Source organism: Canis lupus, chromosome 2 (assembly GCF_003254725.2).
Source record: "Canis lupus dingo isolate Sandy chromosome 2, ASM325472v2, whole genome shotgun sequence".
Classification (NCBI taxonomy): Eukaryota; Metazoa; Chordata; class Mammalia; order Carnivora; family Canidae; genus Canis; species Canis lupus.
In genome coordinates, this window is record NC_064244.1 from 28759870 (window position 1) to 28780218 (window position 20349).

The window sequence follows — 20349 nt, forward strand, 5'->3', positions numbered from 1 at the left end:
CACCAGTTGTGCTTAATTTTGACATATTGGCCTGACTGGTGCTAGATAAACTTCTTGGTACTCTTTTTAATGATCTTGGGCTTCACCAGAGGCCTGAGGGTGGTGGCCATGATGCCCACTCATAGGCAGAGCTAAGAAGAGCAAAAACCATTAAATTCAAATGTAAATATTAAAGAAAAACACTGGAAAATCAATCATAAATTAGCGTCAAATTGAGAATTTAGAAAACAGAGAAACAGTAAATTCAAAGGAAATAAGGAAGGAATACTAAAGGAATACAGAGCAAGAAAAATCAAGATTACTTCTCTGATAAAAAAATCGGGGTGTCTGGGTGGCTCAGCTGGTTAAATGTCCGACTACTGATCTCAGCTCTTCTTGATCTCAGGATTGTGAGTTCAAACCCTGAGCCTACTGTCTGGCACACTGTTTCTGTTCTGCCATCAAGCTGATTTTCTTTTCCTTAAGATCTTTTGTCAGTCCAATATGTCTCAGTACTGGGCCAGTTTTCCTTAGAACATGGTGCATCTTTACAACAGATAGACTTAAAAAGAAATTTTTTTTTAAAGGAAACATCTTGAGTTATACCTTAAGATATCTGGTTTTGATTTTCTTCTTTGAGGGCTCCAAGTTTGCATTTGTATTTTGGATCTCTTTTGACGGTCTTCTATATTACTGTTTTCGTATTTACTTTTTAGAGACATCCATGCTTGCTTTTATTCACTTTTCTCATGTTTGGCTTTGTTTTACACTATAAGAATCATAGTAAAATAAACATCACAACATTTCGCATCTAATCTTTTTATCTTTTGCCATGGCGCCTGCTGTCCCACACGCCTAATTAACTGTTTCTGAATGGTTTAATCTTTTTCTTCCTTTTCTTTTCTGTTCTCCTGGTGCCCATTTCACATTCTCCTGTGGTCTGGTTGTCTCTTCCTCAAATTCTTATAATTCTGCTTTGTGGTCTTCATAACTTCTGTGCTTCATTTATTTTTATTTTTTAATCCTTTATTGAGATATAGTTTACATTACATAGTTACAATTCACCAATTTAAAAGTGTACAATCAATGGCTTTAGTTTCTTCAGGCCTGTGCAACCATCACTATTATCAATTGTAGACCATTTCATCACCCCAAAAAGAAACCCTGTATCCCTTAGCCACCATCCTCACCCTTCACTATGCCCTATCCCCGTGCCTAGGCAACCACTAATTTACTTTCCATCTCTACAGATTTGCCTATACTGGGCCATCTTATAGAAATGGAATCATAAAAAAAAAAAAAAAAAAGAAAGAAAGAAATGGAATCATAACAATAAGTCGTCCTTTTCTGTCTGGCTTCTTTCATGCATTATGTTTTCAAGGTTCATCCATATGATAGCAGGTACTTCGCTCACATTTTGTCTCACTGGCTCATTTAGGGCCAAATGATATTTTACAGATATATCACATTTTCTTTTAACCAATCATCAACTGATGAACATTTGGGCTATTTTCACTCTGGCTATTACGTATATAACGCTGCTATAAACGTTCACGTATAAGTTTTTGTGTGGACATTTTTTTCAATTCTCCTGAATATATTCCTACAAGAATGGCTGGATGATATAGTCAATCTATGTTTAACCATTTGGAGAACTGCCAGACTGTTTTCCAAAGTGACTGCACCATTTTACATTCTCACCAACAGTGCGTGTTTTCTTCTTCAAGGCACCAGACAGAAGACCTGTTCAACCCAGAAGCTCACCTCTTCCAATTCTGGGACTTAAATGATGGTTTCCCCCCACTGCATAAGACAAAAGACTTCTTTGACTGATCCTCTACTTTTCTTATTTACTCTTATTTTCTAATTCTCATGGCTATTTTATTTTAGGGGAGAGTTCTTCAGCTTTATTATTCAATCCTTATGTATTTTTTCCTGCTCTCCCAGAGATCTTTTCTATTTTCTGAATAATTTCTCTTTTTTAAAAAACAGAACCTCTTCTTTCAGGGACATCATTTCTTTTCTTTCTAAAGGTACCATAGTATTATTTGGCTTAAGTTTCTTCTATTACCTGCAGTAAATCTATTTACACCAAGCTTCTTTGATTTCATACTTGTTTACTCCTATTTGGTTTCTTTTATGTTAGAGACTTCTACCAAATGACTGGTTATCCTTGGCTGTCCATTTGTGCTGACACGCGAGGCATTTAAAGCCAATGCAAAGTCTGATGCATGAATGATGCCTCTCAACCAGCAGCCCTCTCTCCCATGATCTGATGGCGATGCAGCGGTTTGACCAGACAAACTCCCAAAGTCTGTATCTGTTGAATATTTTGCCATGGGTTGATGTGTCCCCAGAAAAGAATCCTTTAACATCTTGTTTAGGGGAGTATAAGCTTGACTATGAGTTCTGAGAGTCCTACAGAAAGACAGCTCTGAGCTTTGTAAAGTGGCAGTATCGTAGCCAATGAGGTTAAGGCATGATTATTGCTAATAGAAAGATAGCTCTGGCTTCACTGTTCGGTATGTTGACTTCGACTTCATCCTCATTTTTGTTTAGGTGCTTTGCCACACTTCAGCAGTCAGCTTGCCCCCTGAGTACAATCGTCTCCTGCAGGTAAACTTTCAGTCCTCCATCTGGTAGAAGACGGTTAGGCAGTTGTCTGGATGCAAGCAGTAGAGAAGGGAATTTGGAGCATCAAAACTACAAAAAATTATCACTTAATCATTCCATTTCCACTCCATCCTATAATCTTGCCTTGAGAAGTACTTTGTACTTCCAAATCCCCAACTGCTGCCAGACTGCCTGGTGGAAGCAGCTTGCTTCTTGTCGGCTTACCGCTCTTCAGCCTTTAGCGTCCTCTAATCTGTAGTCACTTATCACTGAACCATCTTCTTTCTAGTTTCCTCAAAGATGACTTCACCTGGCAACTAATTTCCCATTCTCTTTTTGTTGATTTAGATCTTTATTCTTTTACTACAACTTCAGTGGGATTTCCAGAGAGTGTGTACTATTGGATACTAAACTAGAAGTGTCTATCTATAAACTAAGCCTTAATTTCTTCATTTAAAAAAATGTGGAATATAGCCTCTAACTCTGGTAGCTACTATTACCTGTATTTTTCAACCTTTATAATTATGAAGACTTCATTTTACTTATTTATCACAGACCTAAGTACATATTAAATCTTCAGTAAGTATTTCATTTAAAAAGAATTATCTTTTAGTGCATATATACTCAATAGGCATGTCCTCAAACACCTAAAAAGTATAATCTCAAGATCTTCAATGATATTTCTCTCAAAGCACCGTTCCTTTCTTTTAGAGTACTTGTCATGATTCATAACTATGTATTTATAATTACTCCATTAATTTTAATTCCCTAATAAACCAAGCCCTATGAGGGCAGCCAAATGCAATATAAAATCTGACAAAGAAAACATAAGAAAGGAAATTAAAGGCTTATCTCTCATATGAATATTGATACTAAAATCCTAAAATATATCCACTGGCAAAGAGAATTTCTCAAGATATTCAAATAAACCAGATCAATTCAGATTCATTATAGGACTGTTAAGAATTGGTTCAATAAATAGGATACCCATGAATTTAACTACCTACATTAACAGGTGAAAGTAAAACAGTCACAGAGGGGCTGCTGGAGAGTGGGATGAGGTAGGAGAGCCAAATGTCAGACTGTCAAAATAAAGTTACTATATACCTGTCTATATTATGAAGCCTTATAGTGTGTAAATATTTGTTGCTGCAGAGTATTTTTTAAAATTTATGCATAACTTTTGCCATACTTAATGTAAAACACAAAGATGCTCCCAAATAAAAACTGTTCATTTAAAAACATAGGAAAATATCCTACCACATCAAAAGAAAGCAGAGTAGCCATACTTATATCAGACAAACTAGATTACAAACATAACAAGATGAAAAAGAATATCATAATAATTAAGGAGTCTATCCATCAAGAAGATTTAACTATTATAAATATTTATGTCCCCAACTTGGGAGCACCCAAATGTATCAATATCATTAACAAATATAAAGAAATTCACTGATAATAATACAGTAATAGTGCGGGATTTTAACACCCCACTTACAGTAATGGACAGATCACCTAAGTTGAAAATTGAAAAGCAAACAACAGCTTTGAAACACACTGGGACAGATACATTCAGAACATTTCATGGTAAAGCAACAGAATACACATTCTTCTTGAGTGCACAGGGAACATTCTCCAGAACAGACCACATACTGGGTCATAAATCAGCCCTCAACAAGCACAAAAAGACTGAGATCATACCATTCATATTTTCAGACCACAATGCTATGAAACTTGGAAGTCAATCACGAGAAAATTTGGTAAAGACCATAGATACATGGAGATTAAAGAACATCCTAATAAAGAATGAATGGATTAACCAGCAAATTAAAGAAAAATAATAAAATACATGGAAGAAGATGAAAATATGACAGTCCAAACCTTTGGGATGCAGCAAAGGCAGTTCCCAAGAGGGAAGTCTATTGCAATACAAGCCTACCTCAAGAACCAAGAAAAGTCTCAAATACACAACCTAACGTTACACCTTGAGAAGCTAGAAAAGGAACAGCAAATAAAGCTTAAAGTTGGTAGGCAAAGGGAAATGATAAAGATTTGAGCAGAAATAAATGATATAGAAACAACAACAAAAATAGTAGAACAGATCAACAAAACTTAATAACTGGTTCTTTGAAAGAATTAATAAATTGATAACCCCCTAGCCAGGCTTATCAAAAAGAGAAGAGAAAGGACCCAAATAAAATCATGAATGAAAGGAGAGAGCTCAACCAACACCATAGAAATACAATTTTAAGAAAATATTACGAAAAATTATATGCCAACAAACTGGGCAATCTGGAAGAAATGGACAAATTCCTTGAAACATAAAAACTAATACAGAAAAAAATAGAAAATTTGAACAAACCCATAGCCAGCAAAGAAATTGAATCAATAATAAAAAATTTCCCAACAAACAAAAGTCCCAGGGTGGCTTCCCCAGGGAATTTCATTTTTTTTTTTTTAAAGATTTATTTGTTCATGAGAGACACAGAGAAAGAGGCAGAGAAACAGGCAGAGGGAGAAGCAGGCTCCTCAAGTGGAGCCCGTTGTGGGACTCGATCCCGGTACTCCCGGACCATGCCACACCCTGAGCTGAAGGCAGATGCTCAACCGCTGAGCCACACAGGAGGCCCTCTACCAGACATTTAAAGACAATTTAATACCTTTCTTCTCAAACTGTTCCAAAAAATAGAAATAGAAGGAAAACTTCTAAACTCATTCTACAAAGCCAGCATTACCTTGAGTCCAAAACCAAAGACCCCACTAAAAAGGAAAATTACAGGTCAATATCCCTCATGAACATGGATTCTCAAGATACTAGAAAAATCAAACCTAACAGTACATTTAACAAATTATTCACCACAATCAAGTAAGATTTATTCCTGGGCTGCAGGAGTGGTTCATTATTTGCAAATCATAAAAGAGAGAACAAGAACCTTATGATTCTCTCAAAAGATGCAGAAAAAGCATGACAAAAATACAGCATCCATTCTTGATAAAAACCCTCAACAAAGTAGGTATAGATGGAATATACCTCAACCACATAAAAACCATATAAGAAAGATCCACAGCTAATATTACTCTCAGTAGGAATAAACTGATAGCTTTTCTTCCACAGTCAGAAAGAAGACAGGGATGTCCACATTCACCTTTACTATTTAACACAATACTGGAAATCTTAGGCTTAGCAATCAGACAACAAAAAGGAATAAAAGGCTTCCAAATCGCCAAGGAAGAAGTCAAACTTTCACTATTTGCAGACAACATGATACTCTGTAGAAAAACTGAAAGACTCCATCAAAAAATTGTTAGAACTAATACATGAATTCAGCAAAGTCGCAGGATATAAAATCAATGTACATAAATCTGTTGCATTTCTATACACAAATAATGAAACAGCATAAAGAGAAATAAAGGAATCAATCCCATTTACAATAGTATCAAAAAAAGTCCTAAGTATAAACCTAACCAAAGAGGTAAAAGACATACTCCGAAAACTATAGAACACTTGCAAAAGAAACTGAAGAAGACACAAAGAAACAGGAAAAAATTCCATGCTCATGAATTGGAAAAACAAACTGTTAAAATGTCTATACTACCCAAAGCAACCCACACATCTAACACAATCCCCATCAAAATACCAACAGCATTTTTCAGAACTAGAACAAATAATCCTAAAATCTGTATAGAAACACAAAAGCCTGAATAGCTAAAGTAATCCTGAAAAAGAAAAAGTTAGAGGCATCACAATTCCAGGCATCAAGCTATATTACAAAGCTGTAGTCAGCAAGACAATATAGTACTGGCACAAAAACAGACACACAGATTAATGGAACAGAGCAGAAATGGGCCCAACACTATATGGTCAACAAATCTTTGACAAAGCAGGAAAGAATATCCTATGGAAATAAGACCATCCCTTCAACAACTGGTGTTGGGAAAACTGGACAGCCACATGAAGAATGAAACTGGAACACTTTCTTACACCATACACAAAAATAAATTCAAAATGATTAAAGGCCTAAATATGAGACAGGAAATCATCAAAATCCTAGAGGAGAACACAGACAGCAACCTCTTTGATTTCAGCCGAGGAACTTCTTACTAGACACATCCCTGGAGGCAATAGAAACAAAAGCAAAAATAGACTACTGGGACTTCATCAAGATAAAAAAACTTCTCCACAGCAAAGGAAACAATCATCAAAACTAAAAGGTGGCCTATGGAATGGGAGAAGATATCTGCAAATGATTATTTGATAAAGGGTTAGTATCCAAAATCTCTAAAGAACTTATCAAACTCAATGCCCAGAAACCAAATAATCCAGTTAAGAAATAGGCAGAAGATACGATTAAACACTTTTTGAAAGATGCCATCCAAATGGCCACTAACAGACATGAAAAGATGCTCAATATTACTCATTATCAGGGAAATGCAAATCAAAATCATGATGAGATATGACCTCACACCTGTCAGAACGGCTGAAGTTAACAACACAGGAATCAACAAGTGTTGGTGAGAATGTGGAGAAAGGGGAACCTTCTTACATTGTTGGTGGGAATGCAAACTGGTGCAGCCACTCTGGAAAACAGTATGAAGATTCCTCAAAAAGTTAAAAATAGAACTCCCCTATAATCCATCAACTGCACTACTAGGTATTTACCCAAAGGATACAAAAATACAGGTTCAAAGGGGGCACCCGGACCCCCAATGTTTATAGCAGCATTATCAACAATAGCCAAATTATGGAAAGAGCCCAAGTGTCCATAGACTGATAAACAGATAAAGAAGTTATGGTATATGTATAAAACGGATTTTTACTCAGCCATCAAAAAGAATGAAATCTTGCCATTTGCAATGATGTGGATGAAGCTAGTTTGTACTACGCTAAGCAAAATAAGTCAGAGAAAGAAATACCACATGATTTCACTCATACATGGAATTTAGGAAATAAAACAGATGAACATATAGGAAGAGGGAGACGGGGGAGAGAGAGAGAAGCAAACCATAAGAGGCTCTAAGGATAAAGAACAGAGAGTTGATGGAGGGAGGTAGGTTGGAGTTGGGTGATGGGTATTAAGGACGACACTTGTTACGAAAAGCACCAGGTGTTATATGTAAGTGATGAATCATTAAATTTCTACTCCTGAGACCACTATTATACTATATGTTAAATAGAATTTAAATACAAATTTGGAAAGAAAGAAAGAAGATTTCTATAATAACATTTTTAAAAAGTAACTTACAATAACCTTTTTATGTGAGTTGTGCCTCCAACTCAAGACACAATTCAAATGATTCATTTAACTCTTGATAAAGACTGAGTTAAAATTACTATACAAAAATATAACAAATTTACAATATATGGTATATGCAGAAACATAAAGATAAAAAAAGAAAAATGTCTTAATATAAATTGTTTAGGGGAAAGAAATGCAGATTATAAAAGAGAAATCCACGTATCTATATAAAGTCATTAAGAACAAAAAAGTCATTAAGAACACACACCACAGTTTAAACAATGGTCTTCTTTTGCCTAACACCCATATCACTATCTTCTTATTTGGTTATCCCCCCACTAACCAGTTTATTAGCTTCAAGAATACAGGGAATTTGTCCTTATCCATGCTGTATCCCCAATGCCTAGAACAGTGCCTAGTACATATTAAGGTTTCAGTAAACATTTATGTAATGAATAAATCACTTTGTTTTCCAGATCATTTCTCTACTCACCTTGATCCACCTTCCCCTGACTTACCTCTAAGTCTTTCTGATTCAGGCTCTTTCCCTTTTTCAGACCTCTGCACATGCTGTTATTTCTGACTGGAATGTTTTCTCCTATTCCGTCCATGACTTAGCTCTCGCTCTTCCTTCAGTAAAATCTAGACATTATTCCCCCCAATAGGCCTCTGATCACCCCACCTAAAGTGTAGGTATGCTCTCTTTAGAACATTCCTTATGATGACATGCAATTATTTACCAATTTACTTTTTTAGGGGTGCATCTTTCCCATCTAAATGTCAGAGCCATAGAGGCACATACTCTGTCTTGTGCACCAAAGTCCCTCAGTGTCCAGCAGAGCTCCTAGTGCCACAGGAAATATTCAATACGAAGTTATCTTTAGGTGGGTCAAGTATAGGCAATTCTTGTTATTATCTTTTCTAACTTTTTATCTTATTTAAAATTTTACATAAGCATAAATAACATCTGGGGGAAAGTAAAGCAACGTTTATTTTTTTTGGGGGGGGGGGGGTCTCCCATAGCCCTAAGTAGCAGAAAGCTAGGTTTAAGTATAAAGACAAGGCAGAGAAGACAAATAGAAATAACATTTCCCATAAGGCAAAAACAATGGAGATCCATGAAACAAAGCACCTCTGTTAAAAGAAAATACTATAGAATAAGAAAGGCATGATTTTTATGAAATTTTTTAAAAATATGAAAAGGTTTGCCATGTACAGAAGTTTCATGCCCAGATAATCATACACAGGAGGAATAGAAATCAAAGGGCCTTTGCTCTAAGGGCAAAACATGTGTAATCACTGCTCTAGATTTCAAAAGCTGACCTAAAATACTGTAAATCTACACACACACAGGAGAGTTCTAGGAAGTGACGCTGTATCTGCAGCAGTTCGGCGAGCCTTTCCTCACTATCATACTTACAGGATCTGGTGAGGAGTTAGGAGCAAAGGAGCTCGGTAAACCTGTAAGTACCCTCCAACCGTCTCGCGGCCCCACCGAAGCTCCACTCTCTCAAGTCCCCCGAAGGTTAGCACTAGCCTGACCCTTCTCCCGGTCTCCTCTGCACCGGCGCTAAGGCAGGCAGCTCGCTGGCCAGGTGGGGCACCTGACGGCCGCGGGGAGCGGAGCAGAGCTTCGGTGGCGGCCAGCCCCTCCTCCTCCTCACCTCATGGTGCGTGGGGGAGGGGGCTTCACCCCTGCCCAGCCGGCCCGTCGGGCCCCCTCCCGCCCGCAAACGCCAGTGCTGTGGCCGCGGGCAGCACGGGGCGGCACCTTTCAAAAGTCAACGAGGAAGGCAGCCCTCGAGCCGCGCACGCACGGCGGGTGCAGACCCCACACCCCCACCACAGAGCCGGGTAGGGAGGGGGTCACGGGAGCTGCAATCTGGTTCAAAGGCAGGTGGAACAGCCAGACTGCCCTTGGTCTTCCTCTTTCTAGAATATCTGTTATTTTACAGTGAGCCCTCCAAGCTTCAATTTCAAGGATCTTGCCCACGGGATGCTGTATTGATGATGGATGCCAAATCTCAGAGCTTATCCGAAAGCCACATCTATTCACTAGTGATCCCCAATTATTCTTGATCAGTGCCCCTATAAAGCTTTTCCATAACTGTCTATATAAATTCACCAGCTACAGTTTCATGGGCCTTTGTTGCATAATTTACAAAACAAGGTCTACTGAATACGATTTTGAATACTCCATATATCCCCAGGAGATGCTGGTATCAGCAGTTGTGGTCAGGATGGGGGTGCTTGTCCACTAAACCAAGCAGCCCTAACCAAACCTGCCAAAAAGAAAACTGAGGGAGGGGGCATGAAGTATTTGGCCTGACTTAGGGATATCTTTACTTTTGACTCCTGCTTTAATAAAGTTACTGAAGACATCCAACTGCATTTCCTGAACACATCTGCATTTGCTAGAGGAAAATCTGATCAAGAGATCCTAGAGAATCATTACCACCGTTGTTTTGTACGTATATAAAACATACAGGAAAATCTGAACTCACAAAATTCACTTAAATTCATAAAGAGTCATGTAGGTTGATTTTATACTATTTAAAACAGCAAACTCACTTTGGGTATTTAGCATATCTGATAGGGGAGAAACTGCTTTTTTAAAAAACATTTTTTGGAGGATTATATCCATTTTGTAAAATGAGATATACCCATGTACTATGACTCTTTCATTTAACTGTGGCATACTGACTTTTGGATTTAGTATTCGATTTTTGAAGATTGTTTTAGCATCCTCAGAATCCAACTACTTCTTAAAAGAAAATCCTAAGAATAAATTTTTCTCAGGAACAATCGTATTTTTAAAACTGCTTTGGATTCTTTTGATTACGTATGATGAATGAGAAAGTGATCTAATCCACGCCATAACAAAGGTGATTTTTTTTTTCTTTATTGCTCACACCCCTAGAAATATCCTATCCTGAAAGTCCAGGGCAAAGAACAGGCCTGTTCACTAACAGTGGCTCACAGAGAAGTAGAGGAAAATCGCAGGGGAAAGCAGGTACTTCAACTGGTCAAACTGAATCTCAGAAGCTGGGAGTCTTAAATATTCTAACCACGGAGGGAGCAAGTGTACTGAAAGGTTCTAAGCAGTCTATTTCACCATGCAAAAGAAGGCAGTGAGTCCTTACAAAGAATATAAGCAAGGGATTTAATTCTCCAATTCTCTTGAGTCCTGCACTGGGGTCTCCAAAGGGAGCCTGCTTCTCACCTCTGCCTCTGCTTCTGTCCCTGCCTCTCTCTGGGTCTCTCATGAATAAATATATAAATCTTAAAAAAAAAAAAAAAAAGATATTTTCAGGTAAACAAAAGTGGAAAGAGTTCATTAACAGTCAATCTTTCAACAACAACAACAAAAAAAAGCCATACCAAAGGACATGCTTTGAGCTGAAGGAAAATGGCCCTAGATTGACATTTGACAAGATAAAAGAAGCAATAGAGAAAAGTAGTAAAAATTGTGGGAAATGTAAATAAGCACTGACTGTAAAACACAACAATAATTCTAAACAGACCCCCTTCAGTCCAGTAAGGATATTATTTAAAAACTTAAAACATATGATAACATGTAAGTCATGCAAGGACTGAATGAAGTTAAACTAAGGTTCTTGCACCATCTAAGATGGAATGATAAAGATATTAAATTGGTATTTAAAAAATAACAGGAGAGAAAAGAAATACAGAACATCCAGGACAATCAGAAAGCACAAAATAAGAGTAATTATAGTGAGTATAAATAGGCTATATATCCCAGCTGAAAGCATTAAAACTGCATTAAAAAATGCCAACAGATGCTCTTTAAAAGAGACATCTAAAACATACAAGTGCTTGAGTCTACAGCTATTTCAAAACAGTTTAACAAAAAAAAAAAAAAACAGTTTAACAAATGAACAAAAAAAAAAAAATTGTATTAAAGAGAAAATCACAAAGCATAGCTGACAACCTAGAAGATGAATTAACATTACAGAGAGAAGGGAGAAATATTCAATATCAAAACTGAAAAAAGGAGACATATTTACTCATGCTTCACACACTAAAGATAGCAAGAGGGCACTGTTAACTATAAATATTAAAAAATTCAGACAAAAGAGACCTAGAAAAATCTAAGCAATAGGGACGATTTTTTTTTCAAATTTTAAGTAAATCGTGTAACCACTAAAAAAAAAAATTAATTAAATCACTGGTCAAAAATTTGCCACCAACAAAACTTCAGACTGAATGGTAAATTCTACCACAACTTGTTACTACATGAGAATAAAGTTAAGTTGTATCTATACTTCAAACTATCTACAATTAACAATTCCAAATATACAGACATGAAATGAAAATCTTTAAAATTAACAACTTCTATTCATCAAAAAAATCACGGAGAGAGAGAAAAGGTATTTGTTACCCATTTAACTACCAAAAGATTAGTACTCAGAGTGTGTAAAAAAAAAAACTCCCAGAGTTCAACAATCCAAGAAAAAACAGCAATGGACAAGGTATATGAACAGTTCAAAGAAAAAAAAAAAAAGGCCTCGAAATATATGAAAAGATGCCCAAACTCAGAAATAATTATCTGTAAACTGATTTATCAAACTACCAAAACACACAAGTTTAGCAATACATCCCGTTGGGGGAGAGGGGAACTTCAGGAAAAGTCACTGCAGGTGAGCCTGCAAAATCCCAAGGAAAAGGAGTTTGGCAATATTTCTCAAAGTATCAAAGGCACTTAAATTTAAACCAGTAATCACAGCTCTGGAAATTACTAGTACAGAAATACCTGTTCACACTGACAGTTCTACAAAATTACTCTATGGTGCATAGAGTAATTGGTGCTGTTTTCAACAGCAAAAGACCAGAAGCTATCTACTACAGACTAGTTAAACTGGTACAGCCACACAATGTGAAATTGTTTTCTCATGCTGTAGAATGAGCATGCTACCTATAAACTGATTTGTGAAGATTTCCAGGATATACTGATAAATGGAGAAAAAAATATAGCATAGAACAAATCAGATTATAAAAACAAACACTGGGGATAGGAATAGGAAAGAATGATTTTTCTTCATATGGTCTTTACATTTTTTTTAATTGTTTAAATTATTCTAGTAACTTTTTTAGGCAACAGAGTTCATCAACTTGCATGTATAACACATTTAAAAAAATTCATACATATTAATAAAACAAGCACCCGACAGAAAAAGTGGCAAAAACATGACTAAACACTACACAGAAGAAAATGTTTACCTTCTTTTATGTAATTGCAGAAATGGAGTTTAGAGCCACAGTAACATTTCATTTCCACCAGACCAGCAAAAATTAAAAACCTGGACAATGCCATACATAGAAAGAATGGGATGCAACGGGAGGTTTCATTCAAAATTAGTGGAGTATAAATCAGAACTACCATTTGGGAAGAGCTGGCCATTATCTAATGAAATCCTAATGGATCCAGCAATTTCATTACTAGTATGCGCAAGCAAAATATTGTATATATGCACTTGAGGATGAACAAGAACATTTATGGCAGCACTAATTATAATAGCCCCAAGTTGGAAATAACCAGTATGTTAATAAAGAATAAAACGGATAAGAATATAACCCATTTATAACATATTCTTATAGCAGACCATTATACTTCCATGAAAACAAAGGACTTAGAGCAGTAATTCCCAAAGTGGTGATGGTGCTTGGGTGGGTTTTTCTATCCTATACTGAAATGTGTCATCATTTGGGAGATCTACAGAACTCAGAGCACTAGTGTCTACCGCATGACCAATGTGTGGATGAAAGACCCCTTCAAAATGCAAGACAGACCAATGTGTTTTCATGTCACAGAGTTTGAGAAGTTCACTGACATAGCTTCAAGTTTTACACTGCAGCTAACCTTTAAAGAAATTGTTAATTATATTTTTCTTTGATGTCCATCAAATTCTATCTTAAAAGGTTATTAAAACATTCCTCCCTTTTCTAAACACACAGTGGAGTCTGGATTTTCTTCATATACTTTCAACCATAACAATATATTGCAACAGACTGAATGCAGAAGCAACCATGAAACTAAGTTGTTAAAGATATTTGAGAAAATGTAATGCCACTAGTCATTAATTTTTTTTGGAAAATAGTTTTTCAGGAAAATGTTATTTATATTAGGATGTGACAAGTTTATTATTATTTTTTAGAGGCACCAAGAGATGCCATATCTACTACATTTAAGACCAATTAGTAGTAATACCTAATGATACAATCCACATAAACAAAAAATCTTTAGGGTCCCACTAATTTTTAAAATCACAAAAGGGAAAAAAAAAATTTTTTTTAAATCACAAAAGGAATCCTGAGACCAAAAAGTTTCTGAACTGCTGAACTAAAGGCACATGCTTCAACAATAATGAATCTCAAAAACATAATGTTTAAGTAACTAAAAAAGTAAACAAAGAGATCAATTAAAAAAATATATATGTAAGTGATACAACTCCAGAGAAAGGCAAGGGAATAATTAACACAAAATTCAGGATGACAATGGTGATGGAGGTGGCAATACATTGCTTCTGGGGAGAGGTACACACTAAAGCTTCTAAGGCACTTAAATGTACTTTTAAACCAGGTACCCAGGGATCCCTGGGTGGCGCAGCAGTTTGGCGCCTGCCTTTGGCCCAGGGCGCGATCCTGGAGACCCGGGATCAAATCCCACGTCGGGCTCCCGGTGCACAGAGCCTGTTCTCCCTCTGCCTGTGTCTCTGCCTCTCTCTCTCTCTGTGTGACTATCATAAATAAATAAAAATAAAAAAAAAATCTTAAACCAGGTACCCAGATATACTTTAAACACAACAACACAATACATATAAGTGGTATACTTCACAAAAAAAAATTTAATATAAGAAACAAAGAAAACATACCTACTCTCCTAGAAGGAAAAACTCAAAAGAATGTCTCTTCTCAAATTAATCTATAAATTCAATGCAATCACAAACAATATCCCAACATGATTTTCTATAAGAACTTGGAAAGATGGTTCTAACCAAACGTCTGGAAGAAAAATGCAAAAAATGCCCAAAGCTTTTTTCAAAAGAAAGTACCAGGATATATCACAAAGCTACAATAATTAAAACGGTGTGGTAATAGGCAAATGGGTGAAAATTCAGAACCCAATTAAAAAAAGGGGGGGGGGGGGATATGACCCAGCCAAAATGTTTTACTTTTTTTATCACCCAAGGAAGATAAAAATTAAAATGAGAAGCTATTTTCAATTATTAGAAAATTAGTAAGATGTTAGGGAAATACTGTCACCATCCAGTGCTGGCTAGCAGGGAGATAAAGCTTGCTTTCTCAGAGTGGATATTAAAAGAGTATGATATTGGAGGGCAATTTAACAGCGTTATTACCCAGCATCCTCATAGAGAATCAAGTCTACAGAAATACTGAAGGGAAAACCTGAAAATAAATATCCAGCAAAAGGAAAGGCTGATTTGATAAAGACCCCATACCGACTTAATCATACTAAGCAGGTATCATACTGCATTCATTAGACACTGTCTCCTCAGCCAAGCTTTTAGGCACTCTGGGGGTTCATTTAAGCAACTATGGAGTTACAGGAGAGGCTTTTTATTTTTATTTATTTATTTTTTTTTTTATTTATGATAGTCACAGAGAGAGAGAGAGAGAGACAGAGGCAGAGACACAGGCGGAGGGAGAAGCAGGCTCCATGCACCGGGAGCCTGATGTGGGATTCGATCCCGGGTCTCCAGGATCGCGCCCTGGGCCAAAGGCAGGCGCCAAACCGCTGCGCCACCCAGGGATCCCCAGGAGAGGCTTTTTAAAGAGAACAGTTGCATCAGGGCCAATATCCTGAAAACCCAAAATTTCAAACACTCCTTTGTCTTAATTATGCACACTCGGTCACTCCTCACTTCTATTCAGCGTGGGTTAGTTATCTACTGGGTGAACATGCGGCCAAGCCATCTCCAGTTCTGGAAGGCCGTCTTTCAACAGACCGTCCAAGAATATCTGCTTCCTTATAAAACTCCCGGGCAGGCTTGCTACCAACCTCGGATCCTATCAAGTCCCACTAGGACACGCCCCCCCTCCCTTCTTTGCTTCTTCAGGAACACAGTGCATGCGCCACACTTAAGTGGACAGTGGCCTCACCACTCTAACCTCACCTCACAAGGGAAACAGAGGGTAAGACAGGTGTATTACGTTTCGGGATTTCCAACGGACAAGCGAAACTAGAGGATTTTCAAGGTGTCCTCCACAAGCGCTGGGGTTGGCCCGCCACGTCCGCCCCACCTGCTGCTCGGGGCCGCCCGGGCCGACGTCACCGCCACACCCCGTGTGCACGACCCTCCCGGCGGCAGACCCCTTCCCCCGAGAGAGACGGAAGCCTGGAAAGGGGGCGCAACAGCTCGCCCGAAGCGCAGGAGCGCGGCGCGAACCGAGGAGCCACCGCGGCGTGCGCGGGGAGGAGGCCGCGCTCCCGACTCCGCGGCTCGGCCCCAGCGAGTCACACACGGACTCGCACAATCAGGTCGGGGGCCGAGCGTCAGCGACTCTGCGAACGGCCGACCCAGGTCAGCAGCAGGATGGCGACGGCGAAAGCGAGTCAGAACCCCCCGCCCCGCAGCCCCGGGGCCGAGCGGGAGCCACACGCATCATCCTAGAGGAGCCCACAGCATCCCCGGGAACCGAAGCAAGGCGCGGCCCTCCGGCAGGGAGCCCCCCGCAGGGAGCCCCGGCAGGGAAGGGCCCCCCCCAGCAGACAAGCCCCCGGGAGGGAGGGCCCCCCGGCAGAGAACCCCGGAGGGCAGGCTCCCGGCAGACAGGCCCCAGGAGGGAGGGCCCCCCGGCAAGGAAGCCCCAGCAGGGAACTCCCAGCAAGCAAGGCCCCCCGCACAAGGCCCCCGGCACGGAGCCCCCCGGGTCAGCAAGGCCCTTCCCAGCAGACAAGCCCCCGGCAGGGAGCCCCGCCCCCAGCACACAGCGCCCGGCAGGGAGCCCCCGCCCGCACCCCGCACAGCTCGGCCGCGCCGCGCCGCAGTCTCAGAGGCGGGGGCTCCTCCTTACCCCTCCCCGGGCCCAGCGCACGCGCACACACGCGCACACACGCGCACACACGCGCTCACACACACGCTCACACACCCGCGCTTACCGGTGTCGCGTGCGGCCGCCGCCCCCGAGGCTCTGAGGCTCGCCCTCAGCTTCTTCCCCATGCCGGTGGGTGTGGGCTTCGGCACAAGGCGCCTCCTCCTCTACCGCGGCCGGTCTCCGCCCCGGTCGCCCGCCGCCGCCCGGCACGGACCCCACGACGGAGCCCTCCGCGCGCCCTCACGACCCCCGCCCCCGGGGCCGCCGCGGGCACGCCCGGCGCGCTCGGCACGGGCGTCTCAGGGGCGCGCGGGACCCTGTCGGCCCCGGAGCCCGCAGCGCCGGCAGCGCCGCCCGGGGGGCGCCCAGGCTCCCAGGCCGCAGGCTCCGCCGCGCTCGTCAGCCACGCGTCGCGCTTTCTCCTCAGGCTCATAGGAAGGAAGGCTTCCCCAGACGCGCCGCGGCCGGAGCGGACATGTCGAGGAGCTCAGCGACGGCGACGGGAAACCGGAAGTGAAACCCCGGTCTCAGGGAAGGACCGGGGGGCGGGGGGCTGGGGAGGAAAAAAAAAAGAGAAAGTGAAAACTGAACCGTGGCGCACGGCGGGAGCCAATCACGGAGGAGAGGCCGATGCGCACGCGCGGACTGTGGGCCGCGTCCACGCGGCGCTAGCCTCCCCCGTAGGCGCAGGCGCGAGTCTACAGCGCGCCCTGGGATTGGAGGACGGACTCTGCGTGCGCAGCTGGGGGCGGGGCGAAGCGGAGCCTGGTGTCTCCAGGGTTGGTGCGTGGCCGGATGCGGAAGTCGTGCAGGAGCAGACGTCCGGCCGCCATGATGGTTCTGCGTGGGTTCCAGCAGCCGGCTCACAGGGGGCAGTGGTTTGTCCCCTGACGGTGCGGTGCTGACGCTTGTCTCGCCCCAAAGTGACATGCATGAAATCTTGTAATTTAGTAAACGTCAAATCCTTAAAAAAAACTTTAGCAGAGTGTTAACCTTAAGAACAGAACTGCCAGTAGCTTTACCAGAGTTGTTTATCATAAAGAGGGACTGTAGTTCAAGACCTGCAAGCTAATCAGAACCTCCGGCAAGCCCCAATTTAAAAAGGGGCGAAGGAGTAAGTTTTATAGAGCAAAGGAGTAAGTTGGAAAAGGTGGTTGTGACAACTCCCTGGAGGAGAGCCTCAGGGTTGTGGTGGCTTCTCATTGGCCGGCTTGTTGTAGCACCTTCTCATTGGCTGGCTTGTGGCACCTTCTCATTGGCTGGCTTGTTGTAGCACCTTCTCATTGGCTGACTTGTTGTAGCACCTTCTCATTGGTTGGCTTGTTGTAGCACCTTCTCATTGGCTGGCTTTTGGCACCTTCTCATTGGCTGGCTTGTTGTAGCACCTTCTCATTGGCTGGCTTCTGGCACCTTCTCATTGGCTGACTTGTTGTAGCACCTTCTCATTGGCCGGCTTGTTGTGGCACCTTCTCATTGGCTGGCTTGTGGCACTTTATTGGCTGGTTTGTTGTAGCACCTTCTCATTGGCCGGCTTGTTGCGGCACCTTCTCATTGGCCGGCTTGTTGCGGCACCTGCTCATTGGCTGGGTTGTTGTAGCACCTTCTCATTGGCCGGCTTGTGGCGCCTTATTGGCTGGCTTGTTGTAGCACCTTCTCATTGGCTGGCTTTTGACACCTTCTCATTGGCTGGCTTGTTGTAGCACCTTCTCATTGGCTGGCTTTTGACACCTTCTCATTGGCTGGCTTGTTGTAGCACCTTCTCATTGGCTGGCTTGTGGCAACTTCTCATTGGCTGACTTGTGGCACCTTCTCTTTGGCCGGCTTGTAGCACCTTCTCATTGGCCGGCTTGTTGTGGCACCTTCTATTGGCTGGCTTGTAGCACCTTCTCCTTGGTTGCCTTGTGGCACTTTATTAGCTGGTTTGTTGCGGCGCCTTCTCATTGGCTGGCTTGTGGCACCTTCTCATTGGCTGGCTTGTTATAGCACCTTCTCATTGGCTGGCTTGTGGCACCTTCTCATTGGCTGACTTGTTGTAGCACCTTCTCATTGGCCGGCTTGTTGTGGCACCTTCTCATTGGCTGGCTTGTTGTAGCACCTTCTCATTGGCTGGCTTGTGGCACCTTCTCATTGGCTGACTTGTTGTAGCACCGTCTCATTGGCTGGCTTGTGGTACCTACTCATTGGCCGGCTTGTTGTGGCACCTTCTCATTGGCCGGCTTGTAGCACGTTCTCGTTGGCTGCCTTGTGGCACTTTATTGGCTGGTTTGTTGCGGCACCTTCTCATTGGCTGGCTTGTGGCACCTTCTCATTGGCTGGCTTGTTGTAGCACCTTCGCATTGGCGGGCTTGTGGCACCTTCTAATTGGCTGGCTTGTTTTAGCACCTTCTCATTGGCCGGCTTGTGGCACCTTCACATTGGCCGACTTGTTGTAGCACCTTCTCATTGGCCGGCCTGTTGTGGCACCTTCTCATTGGCCGGCTTGTGGCACCTTCTCATTGGTTGCCTTGTGGCACTTTATTAGCTGGTTTGTTGCGGCACCTTCTCATTGGCCGGCTTGTGGCACCTTCTCAATGGCCGACTTGTTGTGGCACCTTCTATTGGCTGGCTTGTAGCACCTTCTCATTGGCTGCCTTGTGGCACTTTATTAGCTGGTTTGTTGCGGCACCTTCTCATTGGCTGGCTTGTGGCACCTTCTCATTGGCTGACTTGTTGTAGCACCTTCTCATTGGCTGGCTTGTTGTGGCACCTTCATTGGCCGGCTTGTGATACCTTCTCATTGGCCGGCTTGTTGTGGCACCTTCTATTGGCTGGCTTGTAGCACGTTCTCATTGGTTGCCTTGTGGCACTTTATTAGCTGGTTTGTTGCGGCACCTTCTCATTGGCTGGCTTGTGGCACCTTCTCATTGGCTGGCTTGTGGCACCTTCTCATTGGTTGCCTTGTGGCACTTTATTAGCTGGTTTGTTGCGGCACCTTCTCATTGGCTGGCTTGTGGCACCTTCTCATTGGCTGGCTTGTTGTAGCACCTTCTCATTGGCTGGCTTATGGCACCTTCTCATTGGCCGACTTGTTGTATCACCTTCTCATTGGCCGGGTTGTTGTAGCACCTTCTCTTTGGCCGGCTTGTGGCACCTTCTCATTGGCCGGGTTGTTGTGGCACCTTCGCATTGGCGGGCTTGTGGCACCTTCTAATTGGCTAGCTTGTTTTAGCACCTTCTCATTGGCCGGCTTGTGGCACCTTCTCATTGGCCGGCTTGTTGTGGCACCTTCTATTGGCTGGCTTGTAGCACCTTCTCATTGGTTGCCCTGTGGCACTTTATTAGCTGGTTTGTTGCGGCACCTTCTCATTGGCTGGCTTGTGGTACCTTATTGACTGGCTTGTTGTAGAACCTTCTCATTGGCTGGCTTGTTGTAGCACCTTCTCATTGGCTGGCTTGTGGCACC

The 20349-nt window shown here is 42.0% G+C and overlaps 1 protein-coding gene across 1 annotated transcript in view; it reads right to left on the reverse strand.

Moving 5' to 3' along the window:
- TASOR2 (transcription activation suppressor family member 2) overlaps window positions 1-17100 on the reverse strand; it is a 73983-nt gene extending 56883 nt beyond the window's left edge. The window contains 1 exon segment of the mRNA XM_049101251.1: window positions 16972-17100. The gene's annotated coding sequence lies outside the window, so the exon portion shown is untranslated.
- Between the last annotated feature and the right edge of the window lie 3249 nt (window positions 17101-20349).